Source organism: Hippocampus guttulatus, chromosome 10, assembly GCF_054856545.1.
Source record: "Hippocampus guttulatus isolate MCC_2025c chromosome 10, RoL_Hgut_1.0, whole genome shotgun sequence".
Classification (NCBI taxonomy): domain Eukaryota; kingdom Metazoa; phylum Chordata; class Actinopteri; order Syngnathiformes; family Syngnathidae; genus Hippocampus; species Hippocampus guttulatus.
This window is the reverse complement of record NC_141270.1, coordinates 7,556,282-7,576,755: the sequence shown is the minus strand read 5'-3', so window position 1 is coordinate 7,576,755 and position 20,474 is coordinate 7,556,282. Positions and strand designations below refer to the sequence as shown.

The window sequence follows — 20,474 nt, the reverse complement described above, 5'->3', positions numbered from 1 at the left end:
ATGAAGTGCAGTAATAAATGAATGGAGAGAGGGCAGCAGTATATTAAGTGTATGTCTGCATGTTTACAGTGGAAATAGTGAGTCAGAGACATTTTCTTTGGGTCGCTTTTCCAGTGTTTATGGAGAGCGGGGAGGAACAACACTTCCTGAGAGGAAAGCCAGCTTTCCAAGACCAGACCCTCTCGCTCCTTCCCTCTCTTCCCGGCCCCTGCAGAAGGGGAAAGCCCTGTCGCCAATTGAGCGTTTCCACTCTGTGCCGTCCAAACACGAGAGACTGCTCCGCCTGCGAATGTGTGCGACAGACACTAATGTTGGATGGAAGAGACAACCCGTACAGTAGGGCCTGGAGAGAAATTTGAACCCAGCGATACTTAAGGGAACAAGTACTCACGATTTGTGCTTAAGGGTAAATAGAGGTGCAGAGAGGACAAAAGTACACACTCTGAAAGGTACTGTGGTCCAAAAGTAAAAGTGAATTTTTTTTAAATCAAGCCATGGAAGGGTAAAGTTTTGTTTCTCCGAATCTTTTACGTTCCTCCATGATTGCTGTCCGTTTTTTTTGTGGTTTTCTTCTGGTTTGTCAGGCCCACAAAATCACAATCAGTCAAGATGTCAACCTTGGTTGACTTTACTTTTCTCAATTGAATATTTTTTTTGTTGCCTTACCTGGATATATATGAGTAAAATAAATAAGAACCAAAAATGCAATAAAATAAAAAGTAAAGAGCAGAAAGTACAGACATCTCACGTGTGCACTGGCGTCTGTCGCTGCAACATGTTCTGCATTAAGGACAGCCAAATGTTGTTCAATTAGCACACAACTTCGGGGCACTTTTTTTTGAATGCACTCAATGCAGAAATAGACGCAGTTGAACATGTTTTTGGAGATAATTGATCAAAATGAACACGTTACTCTTCCAAATTACAACACAGCCTTGAACTTCATGTCCCTATAAAGGGCCCTGCCACTCTGTATTAATTACGTATAAAGCAGAGTCAGCCTGATATGAACATCCCCGCTGGGACCTATGCGTGCGTAAAGGTGCTCAACGCTAAAACACCTGATCATTAGCCATCCCCTCGCCATCTTGCCGACTGTTTACACGCCTGCAGCGTTGGATCCTCAAAAGGATTCCGATGTAGGTGTTGCATGGTACTGTATATACTTCCATATGCACACAGCCTTTTGATGAGCAGGCTGCTTGCACAGGGAAGGGGGAGCTCCTTAAGTGCCCCACTGATTCTTCCCACATGCATCCATATTTGATGCACAGCACATGGCGGCCTCAACAGAACACGCTCCGGGGCAGGCATGAAGCTGCAACGAGAGCGCCACCTACATGTTACCTCACTGTAATATCCTTGTTCATGTCGCCACGCGCACACAAATCCCACCGGCTCAAAATCGCCACACTCCATCAAATCCGGCGAAAAGTCTGTTTACTGATGATCCGGCGTGAAGACGACAGGCCGCGGGTGCGGACAGCGAGGCGGGTGGGGGGCGGGGGGGGGCGGTCAGGGAGTGGCATGCTGCAGGAAGCTTTTATTATCAGCCATTGGAAAAGAGCTAGGTGGGATAATTGGTCTCCCTAGCCCGACGCGCAGCATGCATTTTTAATGAGACCCGCATTGTTGCTCATTTCGTATATAGATTGCAGATTAGAGCCAAATGCTGGTTGTTTCGACTGTAGTGGCGGCGGTCATGGTAAGGGGTGTGGGAGGGGGCGGGATTGGTGAGGGGGGTGTGGTATGGGGTTTCTGCGGAACAAATAGAAATGTTTAATTATTCTCTTACCTTTAACTACTGTTGCTTGTATCTTAAGTGGTGAGGCGCACCATTGCGGTTTAAATAAGATATATAAGCAGGCTAAATTGAATGTGGAAGCTCAGCGTCGCTAGCAGGTTAATTCAAATTATTTTGCTGGCTAACTTTATACACACACATACACACGCACACACATGCACACGTACACTCATAATTCATAATGGAACAAATGAGGTGTTCATACGCTGAATTCAGAATTTTTTTTTGACCCATTTGGACAACCAACTTTGTCAAATAAAATTAATTTAACTTTGCTCTGTAGCTAACTGACAGACAGCCAGATACACTATTGATTGTTAGCCAACTAGCTAATCGGTGGATAGCTAGTTTTATTCTTAGCTCATCTCGCTAGCTAACACAAGTCAGTCAAATCCACGTTATCACTAATATTGACTTGATGAAGGCGAGAAAGCTAAATAATTCACCAGATAAACAGCACAGATAAAAATATTTCACATATTTTGAATTCCGACCTGATCAGCTGACCAGCAATTACATTGTTGTCCATATTGTACTTTCTTGGACAAGACAGTGACTCAACGAACAACCAGCTCTAGAAAAGACGTGACCTCTCAGAGTGGTTGCTAATGTTCTTAGTGACCTGAAAAGAGCAAACCTGTGCGGCGTTAGAGCGGTCTCAGGCTGGCATTAGAGAGTGCGGCACTCAACTGGGGCCGGGGGTAAGTTAAGAGGCTGACGGCGGCAGGCAGAAGCGCCAGAGTTTAAGTGAATTAAGCAAACTAATTCGCATTTAGCGGCGGCACAAGTCGTGCTCATTGCACGCTGGAGGGCGCGGTGAATGGGCCGCCACCTCGTAATAGCATTAAACACCTTCTGTTGTGATGAATGGGAGTGTGAAACCCTGCGAAGGGGGCTACGGTGTTGCCCTGCAACCCACCTTTTCAGAATGTTTGTAAATCGTAGGTGCTCTGGTTGACTACCGCTGACTGAACTGAAACAATGACAATAACTTGTGTTTGGGGTTGTGCTGCCTGATATGCCCTAAGAGATGTGTGTTTCCCCCCCAATTGTCTTGAAAAATATCAAAATGAATCCATGTATGACCTGTAGGTATTTTTCACATTTGATTATGTTATCTTGTCTTAGGAAGCCGGCGAGCTAGCATGCTATCCATTTCACTGTCCAAAGAGCATGCCTGTGCTATTAATCCGAACAACAGAAAAGTCAATTAATTAGTCAGTCCCTCAATGACCATGAACTGCGTCTCAATTTCCAGTACGTCTATGTTGAATAGAAATTGCCAAATGGCATTGAAGAGGTTTTTCATGAGTCGTACACCATCCGGAAGTACGTGTGATGTGGTGAAAAGGTCTATATAGTGGTTCAGGCTGCAACATGCCTGGGCAACACTCTGATCTCCTGGCAGACAAAATCAGGGAGGGACTAGGCCAGACTGTGAATCGTAAAAATCTCTCTTAACGGATGGCCATTGAAATGCATTGGGGATTTTTTTTTAACTCAAGAAAAATCTTTAAAAATAATTAAACATTGATCAACATTGTTTTCCAAAAACATGGCAAAATGAGGGGGAAAAATCCTGCTCCTCAAAATATGTAAAAAAAAAAAAATTTAATGGAAAAAAATGCACTGATATGAGAATCTGCAGCTGCTGAATACTAAGTATGAGGTAAGGCCGACTGTAAAAGGAAGCAGATGAGGCAGAGAAGGTCCCTAACTAAACTCGGGTTGTAGTCGTTCCCACAGAGCAGAGAGAATATATGCCTGAGTATTATTTGAATGTGTTTGTATGTGTTGTTGCTTGTGTGTTGAAGTAGCAGTTGTTTGAAGGTTTATGATTACCAATGCTAGTTTCTGTTAGGATTTCTGCGCGATTAGCATTTTATGTTAGCATTGCATTAAAACGATACGGTTAGGGTGAAGATTTGGTTGTTTGATTCTATTTTGTTTTATGTGTCAATTTTGAAGTGAACTGCGACCGCGCATAACACACCCGGAAGCAAACACACAGTGAAATTAAAAGCGAGTTTAATAAGGCCTGTCTATATCGCAGATTTTCACATTTTGCAGGTAGGTCTGGAGGCACTCTGTTCGCCATGGAGGAAGATGGCAGTTTGGACAAAGAGAAGCAGGCAGACAGCTAAGTTTGATGAATGATGAGGCTTCTTGCTTTCCTCGCTGCTTCCTTCAGGGACCTCCCGCTCCCCCCTCCTTGAGGTCCACAGCCCGGGACACATCCATCAAGCCCGCTAACATCCAGCTCGCGCGAAGGCTACTGGAGGACCTGATGTCGCCTCAGCCCGTCCCCTCTGCAAGCTGCTGTTTGCTCTGCCCAATAATCCTTCAGCCTGCACAATGTCACAGTGTCACGGGCTAATACTCGGGTACTTCATGCATCATTTAGCGCCGGAATGCACATCGGATTCGGTGCAGAGGCCATAATGAGCTGACTCCAGAGAAATGCTACTCTATATTACATACTTTAACTTGGCTGTGGGCTTTGTGTTAACACCACCGAGTACATCCAACAACACCCGCCAAGCTTGTCAAATGTTTCAAAGAAATTGCTACCAAAAAAATAAATAAAAAATCAAGCACCCTATTGGGTTTGAACTGGATTTTCCAGCTGCACATACACGAACCAGATGCGCTCAGACCAAATATCCCCCATGACAAATTCCACCAACCGTAGTGAACACGCTTCAATTGAGAGACTATATGTGCCTTTATCTTTAAATTGCTTCAAGAAAGTGTTCCAAATCCCTTTGGGTAGACAGACTGCTTATTATATGTTAAACCCCTTATTACTCATTTTTATTTCATCATTAATTCTACACACTATTTTAATTTTAAAACAAAGCAAAACAACTCATTCCAGTAGACCTGTCCTAATTTTGCCCATGACTGGAGATTGGGCGCATCCACTTTCGAACCCAGACGCTAGATATACTCAATTTCTGCATTTATTTAATTGCCAAAGTCTACTTCTGAGACTGTGCGCACCTTTTGTGAAGCAAGTCCTACTCAATTCTCATGAGAAAAGATTCAATCATGTCACACAAGAACTAAATGACATTTCATTCATCCTGCGTACATACAAACATTGTAGTCCCTGGAGCGCTTGCCCATCCATTAAGTGTCAAATTACACAAGTCGTGTTTTTTTTTCTTCCCATTATTACCAGAAAATGTCTCTTTAAGCATGGCTAATTTTCTTCAGCCACTCAGTTTCGACATCTGGGGTGTTCGAACTTTCCTTCATGGATTACAGAAAATTTGAATGATTCAACTTGGACAGTGGACACTGACATGATTAAACATGCTAAAATCTGATCAGTCAGAAAATTACGGATGACAGTTATTATAGCTATTTAAAAAAAATACTGTATATATTTAACTTAAAATTAATTTTTCAGGGTCATAAGATGACACTTTTTAAAGCAGTGTTCGACTCGAGAGTCATTCATTCGTGTGATATGTTCACAAATCAAATCTTTGACACAGACAGAAGAAAGTGGAGGAAAACATTTTTGCTCCTGAAACGGAAATATTTAAAATCGTGAGGGAGTATAAAAAGATATGCTGCGATTTTAGTTGTAAATAGTTCTACAAATCTACAACATCTACAAAAGCTCCGTAAGTCAAATTGATCATTAGCAGTACTTGCGGGTGTCACACCCTCCCCCATCCCACCCACATACCGTATTTTCACGACTATAAGGCGCCATTAAAAGTCTAAAATTTTCTCCAAAATGGACAGGACGCCTTATGATGCGGAGCGTCTTGTCTATGCGCTGAGTTCCAAAACCTGACTGACAGCCGACACACTGTTTATATAGAGAAAAGGCGGAAGTGACTGTGGACAGGCATGCGGCAAAGAAGTCGGCCAATCAGTGAAGGGTGGGCGTGTATATATATATACACACATATGGAGAGCGAGAGAGAGAAAAGGCAGATGTGAGTGAGGACAGGCATGCGGGGAAGAAGTCCGCCAATGAGTGAAGGGTGGGCGTGTAAGTGGACGCTAAAGGTACGCCCCAAGCAGGTACCAACACCTGTATAGAGTGTGGCTATGTGCATTGTTGCAAAACAACTTCGGTTTTGGTTTCTAAGAACCCCCGAAAATAAATTCTACAAAGAGACACACCTACGAAGCTCAGTTCAAACTTCAAGCCATCGGTTATGCTTTTGGCATGCGTGCCCATCTCACAGCAGCGGTGAAAAACCAAGTCAAGCAAATGAACTCTGAGCTTGCCGTTATTCCCGGAGGCTTGACTAAAGAACTCCAACCGCTGGACATCGGCATCAACCGGGCGTTCAAAGTAAAGTTGCGAACGGCATGGGAACAATGAATGATCGATGGCAAACACAACTTTACAAAGAGTGAGAGGCAGCGCCGGGCGAGTTACGCCACAATTTGCGAATGGATTGTGGCTGCTTGGACGAACGTGTCTGCTTGCACTGTTGTTGGAGTTTTTGGCAAAGCCGCCATCATTTCTGTGGAGCCACATGGCAATGAGAGTGACTGACAACGAGAGGGAACACGGCGTTTTTGATGGATTACCGGTACTTGCACAATTGTTCAATTGTGTTACAGAGGATGAGGACTTTGATGGATTTCTGGGTGATGATTGATCGAAAAACGTGAGTACATTGTACGATGGCTAAATAAAATACAACGGAACTCAGTTTTAGTTCCGTTGCCTTTTTAAAAACGTGTTTTTAGCTTGTATCTGTATGTCTTGGCATGCTACCGTATGCTTCAAGCTAACGTGTTTTTAGCGTGCGCGCATGCATGCCGTATGTTTAAGCTGGCGTATGTTTTACCACTTTAAAATTGCGCCCAATAATACAGTGCGTTTTGTCTATGTGTAAAATACAGAAATAGCACCCATTAATGAGACTGCGCCCAACCATACGGTGCGTCGAATGGTCGTGAAAATACGGTACTTTTTTTTTAACACCTGCAGGGTTTAAGTGTCCACATTTATGTTTTATATCGCATTTAGAATCTAAATGAAACAAGCACCTCAAAGCGTAAAGCTAAATCGAAAAACCGTGTGATTGGATGTCCAGCTCATCATTATTACAAAATTTTAAAAAAGAACGAAATGCTTCAGTAACATCCTACATCATCCAGTCAGGACTTGCTTTGGCATGCCACCAAGTAGAAGGGCAGCCCCCCCCTAAAAAAAACAGTGTTATTTTAACAGGGTGGTTAAGAGACAGTGATAAGTCATGACCCTTGGGATATTTTTAACCAAAGCATGTCACAAACGTTGTAGTGAGACAGCCTGGGAACTGTTTTAAGTTGTGGAAAAATGGCATGGAATGGCAAAGTTCAAATAATGGCCAGTGGGTCGCCATCGCGCTGGCGAGCGAAGGGGGTCTCGCGCCACTCCTGCCCAGCAGCCTCTCCGCAAAACACAGCACGGAGCCGAAATATCTGGATCAGACGAATGAATTCTATTTTGTGGCGGCAGACAGACCGACCCACTTCATCTCATCTCGCCTTCTCATCCTCCTCCCTCGGCCGCCCGTAATCCCAATCATGCAGTCGGACGACGAGGAAGAGCGCGGGGGGTGGGGGGGTTCACAATGAAAATGGGCTTGATGTCATCCCCTGGAGGCTTGAGATGGAATGGACTGCCCAGCGGCTGAATCAACACTTGTTGGTCACGTTGCTAATACTGCTCAACATAACGGATGAGGCTTCTATTCTCTCTCTTGGCGGCCTCGTTTCAGCGAAGAATAATAAACTTTACAGCTGCAGAAACAAGGAGCCGGCCGGCCATTTGTCTCCCGATTACATGAAGCTAACTTACAATTTAGCCTCATCTCCTGTGGTGTGGGTGCAGTGGACATTAGCGATGAGCGTGTGTGTGTGTGTGTGTGTGTGTGTGTGTGTGTGTGTGTGTGTGTGTGTGTGTGTGTGTGTGTGTGTGTGCCGTGCGCACTGCAATGTGTGCTCTGTATTCTTGCCGATAACACGGAGCTGCTGGAGGAGAGAAAACAGCACTCATTGATTTGTGCGTTTCTCCATTGCAAAGACGGGTCGATACACACGCACAAACACAAAGACAAGCTAAGGGGGTGCACGCACACACACACAAGCACACATACACACATAAAGTTTGCGGTCGGCTGCCACTTGAAACGAAGCAGGCAGGTAATCATAGCCGCCTCATTACTTGCCCACATGCTCTCACACTAGCATGCACAAAAGTGCATGTATGACCAGAATGCAGAGCTCACTTCAGGTACGGTGAAACCTCGAAAGTCATCACCACATTGTAAAACCTTTATGAACTGTACAGGCAATGTTTTAAGATCATAGAAGTCATACCAGTAGAAAGACAAGACAGCAACTGCACAATTCAATAAAAACTAAAATACAGTAAAAATGCTCTTGTACAAAAAAAGTCTGGAACTAGTTGCTAAACCTAACAAGATGTCCGCCATTATGAATTTATTTTGTTTGACATTTTTGGCCTTTTACATAGGTAATATATTAACCAACTCCATCCATCCATTTTCCGATTCCCTTTTATCCTCAAGGGTTGCAGGGGGGTGCTTGAGCCTATCCCAGCTGTCTCCTATCCCAGTGGGCAGTAGGCGGGGGACACCCTGAACCGGTTGCCAGCCAATCACAGGGCACACAGAGACGAACAACCATCTGCGCTCACACTCACACCTAGGGACAATTTGGAGTGTTCAATCAGCGTGCCATGCAGGTTTTTGGAATGTGGGAGGAAACCAGAGTACCCGGAGAAAATCCACACACAGGGCATGCAAACTCCACACAGGAAGGCCAGAGCCGGGATCTAACCCAAAACCTCTGCACTTTGAGGTCGACGCGCTAACCACGGGACCACTGGGCCGCATATTAACAAACTCCTTCTAGAAAATGTATCCGATCGTCTTCAAGCGTTGGGTGTTTCATGTCAATGTTCTGCAAAGCGCCTTGTTGCAGCTGCATCATTTGCGAAAGCGCTACATGAATAAAGATGTTTTGTGCCGTCTTATCAATCACACCTTTCCACTTTGTCATCACAAGCGCCCTTATGTGACGGCGTCCTACAAAAATCACCAAAAGTCAATGAAAAAGCAGTAAGTAGACAAAGCATGCTGTCGGTCTGCTTCGCACCCTGCGGGAAGAAGCTTTCATCAAATGGCAGCTCGGCCTAATCAGAGGAGCAAATTGATTACAAAAAAAAAAAAAAAAACACAACAGTCAATCAGAAAATCAAACACTGTCAAGTGTTAAAACATTTTCTCTTCTCTGATTGTGATTTCTACATTTGTTTTGTTTTGTTTCAGTAAATGATGCACTTGGAAAAAAAAATAAAAAATAACCCAACCCAAAAGTCGCCATGCATCATCGTTATTGACGGCCAAGTGACAAAGAGGAATCTGATGCCGCGCCGCGAAGCATGCGAGCGCCGCGGCGTCCCGAAAATACCGCGACAGCTGTCAACCTCACGTCACCGCCAAAAACTTAACGGCAGCATCTGACAGGAGATTAAGGAGCCCTTAAAATAATCGAAAGCAAAAGTGGCCCGTGACTCGAGGTGAGATGGAGGACATCTCCTTTGGACATTTTCCTCATGATATGAACCGATACTTAATCAGCACGTATCTTCAATCTTTGCATACAAAGTACTACCTTTGATTGAGAAATGCAAATGCAGAAATCTCAAAGACATCAGTAGGGTCATTCTAAAACAAAAACGACGAGCACCCAAGAAACAATAAATGAGGGTGGAAAAAGGTGGAAGGTGGAGGCGGAAAAAAAAACCTCAAGCCCTGATGACATGGAACCATTGTGACATTTCAAGGCAGACTCACAGGAAACATGTAAGAGAAACATGAACGTATAATGGAAAGCACGCTCAGGGGAAGGGAAAAAAAACAAAAAAACTTGGCCTGTTCCTGACTAAGGAAAAGGTACTGTGGAGACGGGGGTCAAACGGAATAAAAACCAAAAAGGAAAGACAGACAACGCGCCTTACGTAACTCTTAGCGCTTGGACTGTTTTCCAACATGTTAAGATCATCCGGGCAGCTGTTACGCATTACATCTCTCGACACAACACTACAGCAGCAAGTGTCTTTTGTTCACTCCAAACCTGAGATCAGCGCAGTATAAATACATTTTAATTTTGATCATCGCTATGGTGCTTAATTTTAATGGCTCATCCAGAGAGTAATAAATATTTAGCGGCTGCCATTTAATCATTTTAAAGCTGAAACTAATCAGGTAATCAGTCGTTGCCCAAATGAAACAAATGAAAATAACGGCGCTAAGTCATGTTAAAGGGACATTTTCATTTTGAAATACTACATTTAAACATGCTTTTGAATTTCTGCACTCCAACGAAATGGAACTTCTCTTCCTGAGCCTAAATTTGGCAGATCCATAACAATGAAACAAAAGCATTTGTACATACATAATTGCTTGTTTTTGTTTACTGAAAATGCCCATTTTTTTAAAATGAAGCAGAACATGTTACATAGTTCTTTACACAACCACATAAAGAACTGTGAGTAATTTTCTGTGAGAATTGCTATGAAGGATTAAACAGCTAACAGAAGCACAATGCTTTGTTGGTAGCATTAGCATAGCTTTAGCATTCCTTCTCCAGATCACGGCTGGAATGCGGTCTCGTCTTTCTATTGACTTCTTTTGGCAGTCATTTGTCACTGTTGTTACACTTCTTGTATCTTTCTATTCTTTAAATTAAATTAAAATGTGATTATCAACATTGGGTAACGAACAAAAGCCTCGAATTAACCGGATTATTTCGTAATCGAGTCCCAATACTAGTTGTAAAGCGTTGTGTTCTTGAGCATTTTCGTGTGTGAGTCTGGAGGTCGTCCGGCTAGACAAGACCCTAACCTCCCCCTTCCCTGCATCCTTTGCCCCCCTTGCGTCAACAGACCACCAGATTGACCCCGTGAGGCCCCCGGAGCCTCACGGGTGACCCGCGGCTGAAATTCGAGCCTTTTGCTTTTCCACACAGAGGTGAAAGCAGACATAAACACAGCAAATGCACCAAACGCCCAGCAAGACACCTGCAGCGCGAGGATTTTTGCGTCATTATTTGCGCACACTGGCATCAAGTGTTTCTCATCATTTGTTGCAAATGTGTAGTTTACATTTGGTCAAGGACACTTTTTGTGGGGGGAAGCCACGAAATATGTTTTGCCTGGGTCTAATCTCGATTTAACCCCTCTTGTGTGGAGTTTGAATGTTCTTCCTGTGCTTGGGTGGGTTTTTCTCCGGTTACTTTATTAGAAATTCATGCGGAGGGTTCCCAATAATTATCACATCTATAATTACCGCATTTGAAATGTTCCTCAACGCAAAACAGGCTGAGCTAAAAAATGTCACCGATGTCATCGATTGATCAACTTTGACTTGACTTTCATCACACTGTAGACAACAACAACAACAAAAAGCCACTTACGACATCCAACCCTCAACTCCGACATTCAAAAACATGCACATTTGAAGACTTTAAATTGTTCATTTGTACACGTGTAAAACGCTTGTTTGATTATATGAGATGACTTGCCTTAAGTCATCTGGGATAGCACATCACCCTAATGAGGGAAAACTCGAAGAATGAATAGACATGAAGGAATGTCAGAACAATATACAGTATATTATACCATAATTTGCATTCAATTCCGGTTAACAATTGCACGCGTTTCCTGCTGCGATCACTGCTTTTCACAGCGGCTTACAAGTAAATTACAGCTGTAGGGGGAGCCCCAGAGCAAGAATTACGAGAGGATGCGCCACGAGGGAGCTGTAAGAAAAGATGGCGGCTATCGCTGAAGGGTCCACTGGCACATTCATTAGATGAACTGCGCCACGTGGATGTAAACAGATACACATGATTAATGTGCTCATGTATGGAAGCGTGCTCGTTTCCTTCTCACAGTTCATTAAGAGGAGCAGAGCCTCTCTCACACTGTGTTGCTTCAGCCCTAAAATGGGGGGTGTGGGGGGGGGGTGGTCTCAATGATGAGGCCACCCACCCCTTTTCTAGTACGGCAAGGCCATGGCGAAAACACACACAAGCACAGGAAGAACATAGAAACGCCACAGAATTGCGCCAGGGCCCTTTCAATTTTCCCATTGTTGCAATAAAGCCAACTTCCTGCTCTATGGCTGTCATTCCATTTTTTGAATTCACCACCAACTGGTGGTGGTATTGAAGAACAACACACTTGTGATGGTAATGCTTTAGAGTTGCAAAGCATGTGATGTGGGTCATTTGTAGCACCCCCCCCACCACCACACACCCCCATAAAATTGGTCATTTTAAATGTTTTTTATTATTTTAACCCTTTCAGGGAAAGCAGCTACGACAGTGGACAGCTTCTCATGTTATCGGGTTACAGGGTGCATGAAAGGGCTCAATTTAAATTTACTCAAAAACATTGGCGGTTAATAATTGCAATTACTTTAATTCTATTCTAATAATGTCAAAGGTAAATAGTTTTATTCTAAAATAATCTCTTGTAAATCTTTTCTCAACGCATTTTTTTGAATCATCTGAAAATGACCTGGCCCATTTTAAAATCCTCAAAAAAACACTCAAGTCTGCCAACTTCCGACCTCAGATAGTCACTGAGCTTTATTCGACTTTTGAGGAATAAATGGTTGCAGATTTGGGAGAGGTAAAGGTCAGTTTCAACTCAAATACGATATTGGTGACATACCCAAACATCAAATTAAAATAAATAAATTAAAAAAGAAATGAGCAGGAAGTGTGTGAATACAAAATGTATGCAGAGGAGGAAAGGGAGTCGTATCTTTGCAGCAATAAGGATAAAGGCTCTTTTAACAGGATTTGGCCTGACTCACTGCGTTATAGCTGGAAGCTGATGCAGCAGTGGATCATTTTTCCTCTCCAAATCTGTTTTGGCATGGTCAGGAGTGCCACAGTTTGTGAGTGCATGTGCGTGTGTGTGTCTCTTGGTGGGGAGGGGGCCGCCAGCCGAGGAGAGAGCATTGTGGCCCGATCCCGAGCGTTTTTTTTTAATGGTGCGATTCTGACAACACAAGGCTGGGTCTTCCCTCACTGCTCAGCTGAGCAATCAGGTCACCCCGTCTTGACAGACAGTAACACACTCACACAAACACACACACACACATGCGCGCGTGCGCACACACAAACGCACAAAGACGTAAACATGCACAAGTTCATGCAGCCCGCAGCTGTTGCCAGTGATGTCAGTCCCGATTTGGCCAAAATGGTCTTTTGTTTCCGAGCAGCAACACAAGACCACAGAAGAGGCTTCAAATTGTCTCCCTCGTCCCAAAAAAAAAAAAAAAAAAAAAATGTTATTGGTGAGTTATTGGTTTGGGATGTCAAAGTAATCAGGGGGTCATAAAACCCTAAAAATAGAAAGTATACAGCTGGTTAGCGATGAGGTTTTCAAATTCATAATTCGACCCAGACAGACCTCTCAACTCGCACAAAGGAATTTCATCAGTCATCATGCATGAAATCACACCGCATACGTTTTCCTTTTTTTTCTTTGCTTTGTTTCCGCAGTAAGACTCAACTCTAAACATGCGCATCATCATCACTCGTGAACAAATTTGCGTTTGAGCGGTTTACTGCTCGATGAGCAGCGGATAGCTGCTTTTTTGAACTAAGAATGAGAAATGGTGAGTCGCATCTGGGAAGCATGAAATCATCATTCTGCTCAGACCGTCGTTTTGTTGTGGTTATATTCTTTTTACACTTGGCAACAGTTGAAAAGCCTTCGAACCGCTTATCTATGTCCAGGCGGTGTCAAAAAAAACTCAAAAACCGGTGTCACAGAGGATCTATTTCAATTCCAAACGACAAGTTTTCCCCTTCTAAGAGGGCCAGAGAATTAACCGGCACATCTATTGAGAGATCCTCCATTTGTTTCAGTCAATGCGTGAGAAGGAGCAAAAGTTGTGACAGGACAACTCACAATGATCCGAGCATCCAAAGACAACATCGCTGTGCTGTAGCAACCTCCCAAACTCACTCAACCTGACGATGCTGTGATTTTTTATTTTTATTTTTTTTCCCCCTCTTTGTCAAGCTCAAAGTGCTCATCAAGAGGATCCATTTTGAAGGCGATGAAGCTGCAGAGAATTCTGGTCAAAAGTGAATGAAGGGAGGGCAGAAACGACTCGGAAAGTACATTCAGCCTCCAGCGGGCACTGGGCAACACTTTTCGGACAACACCTCATACATTTCCATCATTTCCTATATGGCTGAAACTGTTTTCGAAATCAGAAGATTCACATTTCGCAAGGATTTTTACACTGATGAAAACTCACAGCTCCAGAACAGAACGCAGTCTGGTGAAGAACACAAAGACGCTTTGGCAAAACGTTTGAGGAGATGCGGTCTCATTTTCACTCGCCTTATTCTATTGTATGCGTGTGTGCGTGCGTGTGCGTTCTCATGTCAAAAGGCCGAGCCAACTGCAAATCTTGGACCGACCCCATCGAGGAAATGAGGAGTTGCGCTCGTGCCCGGGAAGCGTTCATACTCCCGCACTCTCTGCCTCTCCCATCTTTCTCTCTATGCGTGTGTGGGGGTTTTTTTCTCCCGCTCTCAGAAACACAACTGACATGCGATACAAAGCCGACACGACACACTCTGGGCCTATTACGCCGCTCGTAAATAATTCCGCTTCTCTTGACATGTCACGCTGTGGCTGGTTATGCTCTAGAGCTGATTGGGTTTGTTCTGATTACAGGCCAGTTGGTTACAATGAAGGGCTAAACGGGCCCAACGCTCCCTTTTGTCAGGCCAACGTGCGCGAGAGATGCGAAAAATGTCATCATCAAAGCACATCGGCGAAGGCGCTGATGTAATCTGTTAACAGCTATTAGCGTGCGGAAGAACGATTACAACGCAGGGCTTTTTTTTTTTTTGCACGCGGCGCCTCATAGCGGCATCGCGCGCGACGCCTGAGCATCAGCTCGAGTTTGTTGCCTGAGAAGAGTTCATCTGAAAGCTTTCCTTCTGCTAAGCCTCATGAAATATTAACCTGATAAAGTCGTGTTTTATTTCCCCCGAAGGAGGAAACGGCGCATGCCGCGGGACCCTGGCAAACAAAGCCGCCGGTTTGCACGAGTTAATTGTAAGAAATGGCAATATTTCTGATTACACAAAACCAGAAGAAAGCTACTGTATGTCACGATGGTGTTAAATTGCAAGATGGCGTGATGCTATTCAGAGAACAAAATGCAGCTCGTTTACGTACGAGGTCATGACATCAGAACGGGACTTGTTGAAAGGCAGACGGCCTGTAGAAAAGACTTTAAATTGGCCAGCAAAATATGTTTATCTCTTTAATGTAGGTCAGGGATGGGCAACTGGCGGCCTCTGATTAATTTTAAACTACCAAGCCCCCCCAACCCCCGCAATGCTTTTTAATTAATTAATTAAATCTCTTTTTTGCAGGCCCAAAAGATTCTTTAAAAAAAAACAAAAAACTGATAAACATTCATTTTAACACACTCACACACACACACACACATTTTCCATGAAAAATGTGTGTATGTGTGTGTGGGGGAGGGGGGTTGAATCCAAGGGGAGAAAAAAAATGAAGGGGAGGGGATGTGAAGATGCAAATCCACATGTGCCGAACTGCAAATATGCAGGAGTCCACTGTAGTTTTAAGTTGTATAATCACCACTTACCACTAGATGGCAGTTATGTCTTAGTTGCGCTTACACTGGATCTTATACAAGCCTATACTACAATGTGAATAGCCCGAATATATTTTTTGCATATTCGAAATGATATCCAGGACAAACATAGTACCCTAAAGACTATTTAAACTTGGAGTGAGTGGATTTTTTGTGGAAAAATGTACAAAAAGAGGTCTTGCACTGAATATCGTCCAGTAGTTTTGTGCTGTCCTTGAATGGTAATTTATATGCAGGAGATCCCTCTGCATTGGGAAATAAATTACAGTATGTAGTCATTTTGACGCTTCCTTCAAACCCTTTGTTATTAGGTTAGGGTAGCGCCTCTTCTATACTTGCCTTCAAAAAAAATTGGATCATCCAAAATGACATCCTTTGTCCATATTTACAATTGCATTGTTGTGAGACAGTGTAATGTGACAAATTCTGTCCTCACATCCCTGCAGTAGGTTAAGCAGGTGGCGACTTTGATTAAATGACCTTTGACTCATTGAGAAAGTTATTTGGTTGCACTTCAAGATATGTTTTTGAGTACTGTACCCTCATTCGAAATTGTCAATCGGTATGACAATGAGTGTGAAGCGTTGCCTGCGCTTTGCAATGAAATGGCACCCAGAGTCGGGTGTACCGAACAGTCAGCTCGACTGAAATATTTTCCAGCTCACTCGCAAGTCCGAGGACAAGCACTTGAACAAAACAGACAAATGGAATTAGTGCGCCGATTTGTGTATGTGGCGCATGCAGCGGACACCTCACCAAACGCATATGATGCCACAATTCGGCAAAATTTACTTAGTGGCTGTAATTTCACACTGGAAGGGTGGGCAGGAACAGCCGAAACTGTTTGCATACAAGAAATGAAAAAGTCAATTTTCCATGAAAGGTGCCTTCGAATTCTGTCAATTAGGAATGGCGGTATGCCTCAGCACACGGCCGTGTGGAAAGCAGGATAATAACATGGCGCGGAGCTTCTCGGGCAGCAGCGTGGCATCTGATCGGAGATCAGATTTGTACACCCCGCCAAGATATTTTTAAAGAGCGACGCGATAGGCCAGTTTAGAGAAGCAATTTCTCCAGGCAGAACAAAAGGCCAGAGTTCACACAGAAGAGAAAAGCTGGCGTCCAAATATGTGAGCAGAAAATGAGGACTGTGAAGTCAAATAGAAAATCATTGGAAGGGGATTTTATGGACTGCAGATTTAATGTCCATCTGATGGCCAAAAAAAAAAAAAAAGAGAGAGAGAGAGATCCGAATTAATCCTCTTAGTTGTTTGTTTGGTAATCTGATTTTGTCAGATTTTTTTTCGGGCCGCTATCTGAGGTTATGGTTACTGATGCTGCCTCTGGACGCATTGTGGCGATTTTTACCACATCGCATTTCACCCCCCCCCCCCCCAAAGTCCTCCCCTCTGGCGTGTTATTCTCCACATATTAACAACATATCAGCAGACTAAATCCCCCAATCAAGAAGATACTATATGTCTGCCTGCGAAATGATTCCCCACTGTGTCAGAGCGGCACACTATGCTCCAAATAAATGACCTACTTTGCACATTAACACACATTTACATGCGGGGCGAGATCAGGGAGTGCTTCATCGTTTATGAACCCATCTCACTTTAAAGTGCAACGTGTGGCTGCGGTCCAATTCTTAGAAAACATCACCCTCTTCTAACACGGCAGGCCAAATTGAATTGCGGGCATCGCAGCGGAATGGAAATGAGATAATCTCCCCTTTAGAAAATATGAACATCATGTCCAGAAGGTTCCATGATACTTTTAAAGGAAGGCGGGTCTGGAACCAGGGGGGTCATACTAAATTCTAATTTCCACCAAGCAATACAAGCTACCTTAGCAAGGCATGGTTTGGACTCGGGACAGCAAAATGTAAGTAGAACCCTAACATATGCATGCGATGTCTTCTTCTTCCTGGAAAGGCTAAATACAAGTCGGAGCAATCGGAAAGTGAATATCAAAAATGTTATTGCGATCCGTAAGCCGTCCCTACAGCGGATCATTTTGTTTGCTCCAATTCCATGTTGACAATTCTCTCTCGACCACTCAGTGGATAACCGTCATAATAACGGAGCGGCACTCTTCAGGAAGCCTATTTTAGGTCACTGTATACCAACTGAGAGGCGCCTCAATGGAGCGTCGTTTGAATCAGCTAATGAGGTCACATTTCCAGCAAGCGTAAATGTGTTAGTTTGGTCTGGATTGGAGTGTTCGTTCAACCTCCCATGAATGTTTTTGGAATGTGGGAGGAAACCGGAGTACCCGGGGAAAACCCACGCAGGCACGGGGAGAATTTGCAAACGCCACACAGAAAGGTGCGGATTCAAACCAAGGACATTTGCACTGTAAAGGCGAGCCAACGGCCTAACGAGCTGCCCTGATTTGATTTGATTTTACTTTTTGGTATTCTCGGGGCTTTAGATATATAAGTGAACAGAAACCTCTCTTCGAGAATGAATCCATTATTCAAAGCTGCCTTGGGGGCACCTTAGCTTAGTTGAAATGCGCAAGCAGGCAAAATACATAATGAGCAAAATGGCTCTAATTAAAAGGAAGCAAGTATCAGCATCCTGTGTATCTTCAACATAATCTGCGCGATGCGAACGTCGCGGTGACTCGCGACTCTAACGGGTCGCGGAGCGTCACCCGACTAGGAGGACTTGCGCACGCAAATGAAACCCAATGCAACAGAACAATGCGGAAAAATGTCAACAAGGCTTTGGACACACGTCATATTGACTTGGAGGCACGCTCGAGCGCACAGCCACACGCGACTTGACATGGATGAATGTGTAAGTGCTTCCACTTTTTCCGACCATCACCCACCCACACACACACACACACACACACACACACACACACACACACACTAGCTAGATTGCAATCCATGATTGCTCATGGACCATGATAAGAAAATGTAGTAGATGCATAATCTGATATGCATGACTTGAGGTTTCACCGCGCCTTTCTTTTTCCTCTTGGAAATCGCAGGTTGTATCCATAATTTACGGAGGCCTCCGTCTGTTTTCCTCCCTTTTTCCACGCTGCGTCTCCCTCACCCCTTCCTCGCCCCGCACCTCACTCTTGGCAATCTGGCTTTTGCAGTTTACCTCATTAGCATATTGCACAATGTGCAGATGCCACCAAAAATTATTCACCTTGCAGCGTTTTTGATGCTGTTGTGCACAAACACAAATTACTCTGTCAACAATATTGCAAGCGGCCCAAAATAAGGTAGGTCGCGAGGGCAAAAAGTCTCAATTTTGGTCTTGGGTGTGTACTTTTACGTCCTTTTCCACTGCACAATACCGGTTTGGAGCAGACGGTTTTCCACTTCTGCGGGAAACTGCAAAAACCACGCTGCATTGAAGGCATCAGGAGGAACTCTCGCCAGCAACAAGGGAATGTCAACTATATTTACTTGTCAGCACAGAGAGGGTTTTGATTCGAGAGGACACCGAGGGCAGCAAGAAGGCACACAACAGACTGTGAAGTACAAATAATACTACTCATGAAGTGAAGATAAAGTCACATTAGCATGTGTGCTCATTTTTGTCATTTCGAGCAATCAATATTAGATCCTACATTCCATGAAGTAAGCAGACACATTTTACATCAGAGGAAAATCGGGACTGCAGCGGCGGCAAAGTAGAGACTATGGAGTATAATGCCGCATGTTCCGGAATGAAGTTACAGACAGAAGATAAGCTCGCATTAGTGTGTGTTTTGTTTTGCGAATGTTCTGCTCAGCATGATGACGCATTTTATGGAAGAGGACACAGAGGGCCGCTGCAGCCAAGTGGAGATTGTGGAGTATAAAACTGCAGTATTCAGAGCTAAGACACAGGAACAGCTAACTTTAGCATATTTTTTTAAAGGATGCTCAATACCACTTTTTTTTCCAGACCGATACCAGTGTGAGTATACATTTAGTGTTTTTGAAAGATCAAATTTCATCTACAAAATGACAAAAAATAACAAACAAACAAACAAAGATGGGCCGGGCTAATATCAGCAGCTTCCACAAGTACCCAAAACAATACAAGTACTTGATTTCGCTGCTCACCCACCACTAATTTTAATTTCTCGTATCCCCTATTTTTTGTTTGCTCTTATATTTTGCCATATTGGGCTGCTGCAGCCAAGTGGAGACTGTGGCACAGGAACAGGCGAATTTAGCATATGTTAACTGCTCTCATGTTTAGCAGTATATTTGTATGTCATGATGTGGACCACATGTAAAGGAAACTGTATTAATGTGTAAGATGATTGAGGGCCCCTGCAGCAAAGTGGAGACTGTGGAGAATAATCCTGCCGCTGACTAAGGCAACAAGGTAACATGAACAAGTGTTTATTTTTGATCATATCTAGCAGGTTATTTTGGAATCAAGTTCATTCCATTCAATCATCCCGTTCGCACTCTTTACAAGCAAGCAGGCACTATTACTGTCTGACTTCTTCACTCCAAGGACAAAGTACGCCAGTGTGAAGCATCATTCAAAGTGGACACGTGTTTTTTCTGGCTGGCAAAACTCCAGCACTCCATTTCCTGGCGCCCCCAGACAAGCTAAAGCTTGGACTGGAAACCTCGGTGTGAAATCAAGATGCTTACCGGTGGAGGAGGGTGATCCCGCGTTTCACGTTGACAAAATCCGCGCCTTAATCCTCATCGATCACAGGCCCGCTTCTGAAACGAGACAAAGCGAAAAGAGAGACGCGCATCAAGGCGTGTGACAAAACACAATGTGCTTTTCAGTGATAGGCAAACAAGACTGGAGGTTGCGTCGTTTATCGAGATGTAATAAAGCGCCCCTGTCGCGCCTCTGACAGATTGGAGGCGCGCAACAAGGGCTGACAACGTGCACATCTAATCCCTGACAAATATCACACTTAAAACACTTGAAACGACAAACGTCGAGTTGCTATTTTTCTTT

General features: G+C 43.9%; 1 protein-coding gene across 2 annotated transcripts in view; it reads right to left on the bottom strand.

Annotated features, from left to right (window-relative positions):
* Positions 1-20,474, bottom strand: part of zmiz1a (zinc finger, MIZ-type containing 1a) — a 118,751-nt gene that overhangs the window by 50,051 nt on the left and 48,226 nt on the right. For both annotated transcript variants that reach the window (XM_086121835.1, XM_086121836.1), the window contains exon 3: positions 20,153-20,227. The gene's annotated coding sequence lies outside the window, so the exon portion shown is untranslated. The remainder of the gene's footprint in view (positions 1-20,152; positions 20,228-20,474) is intronic.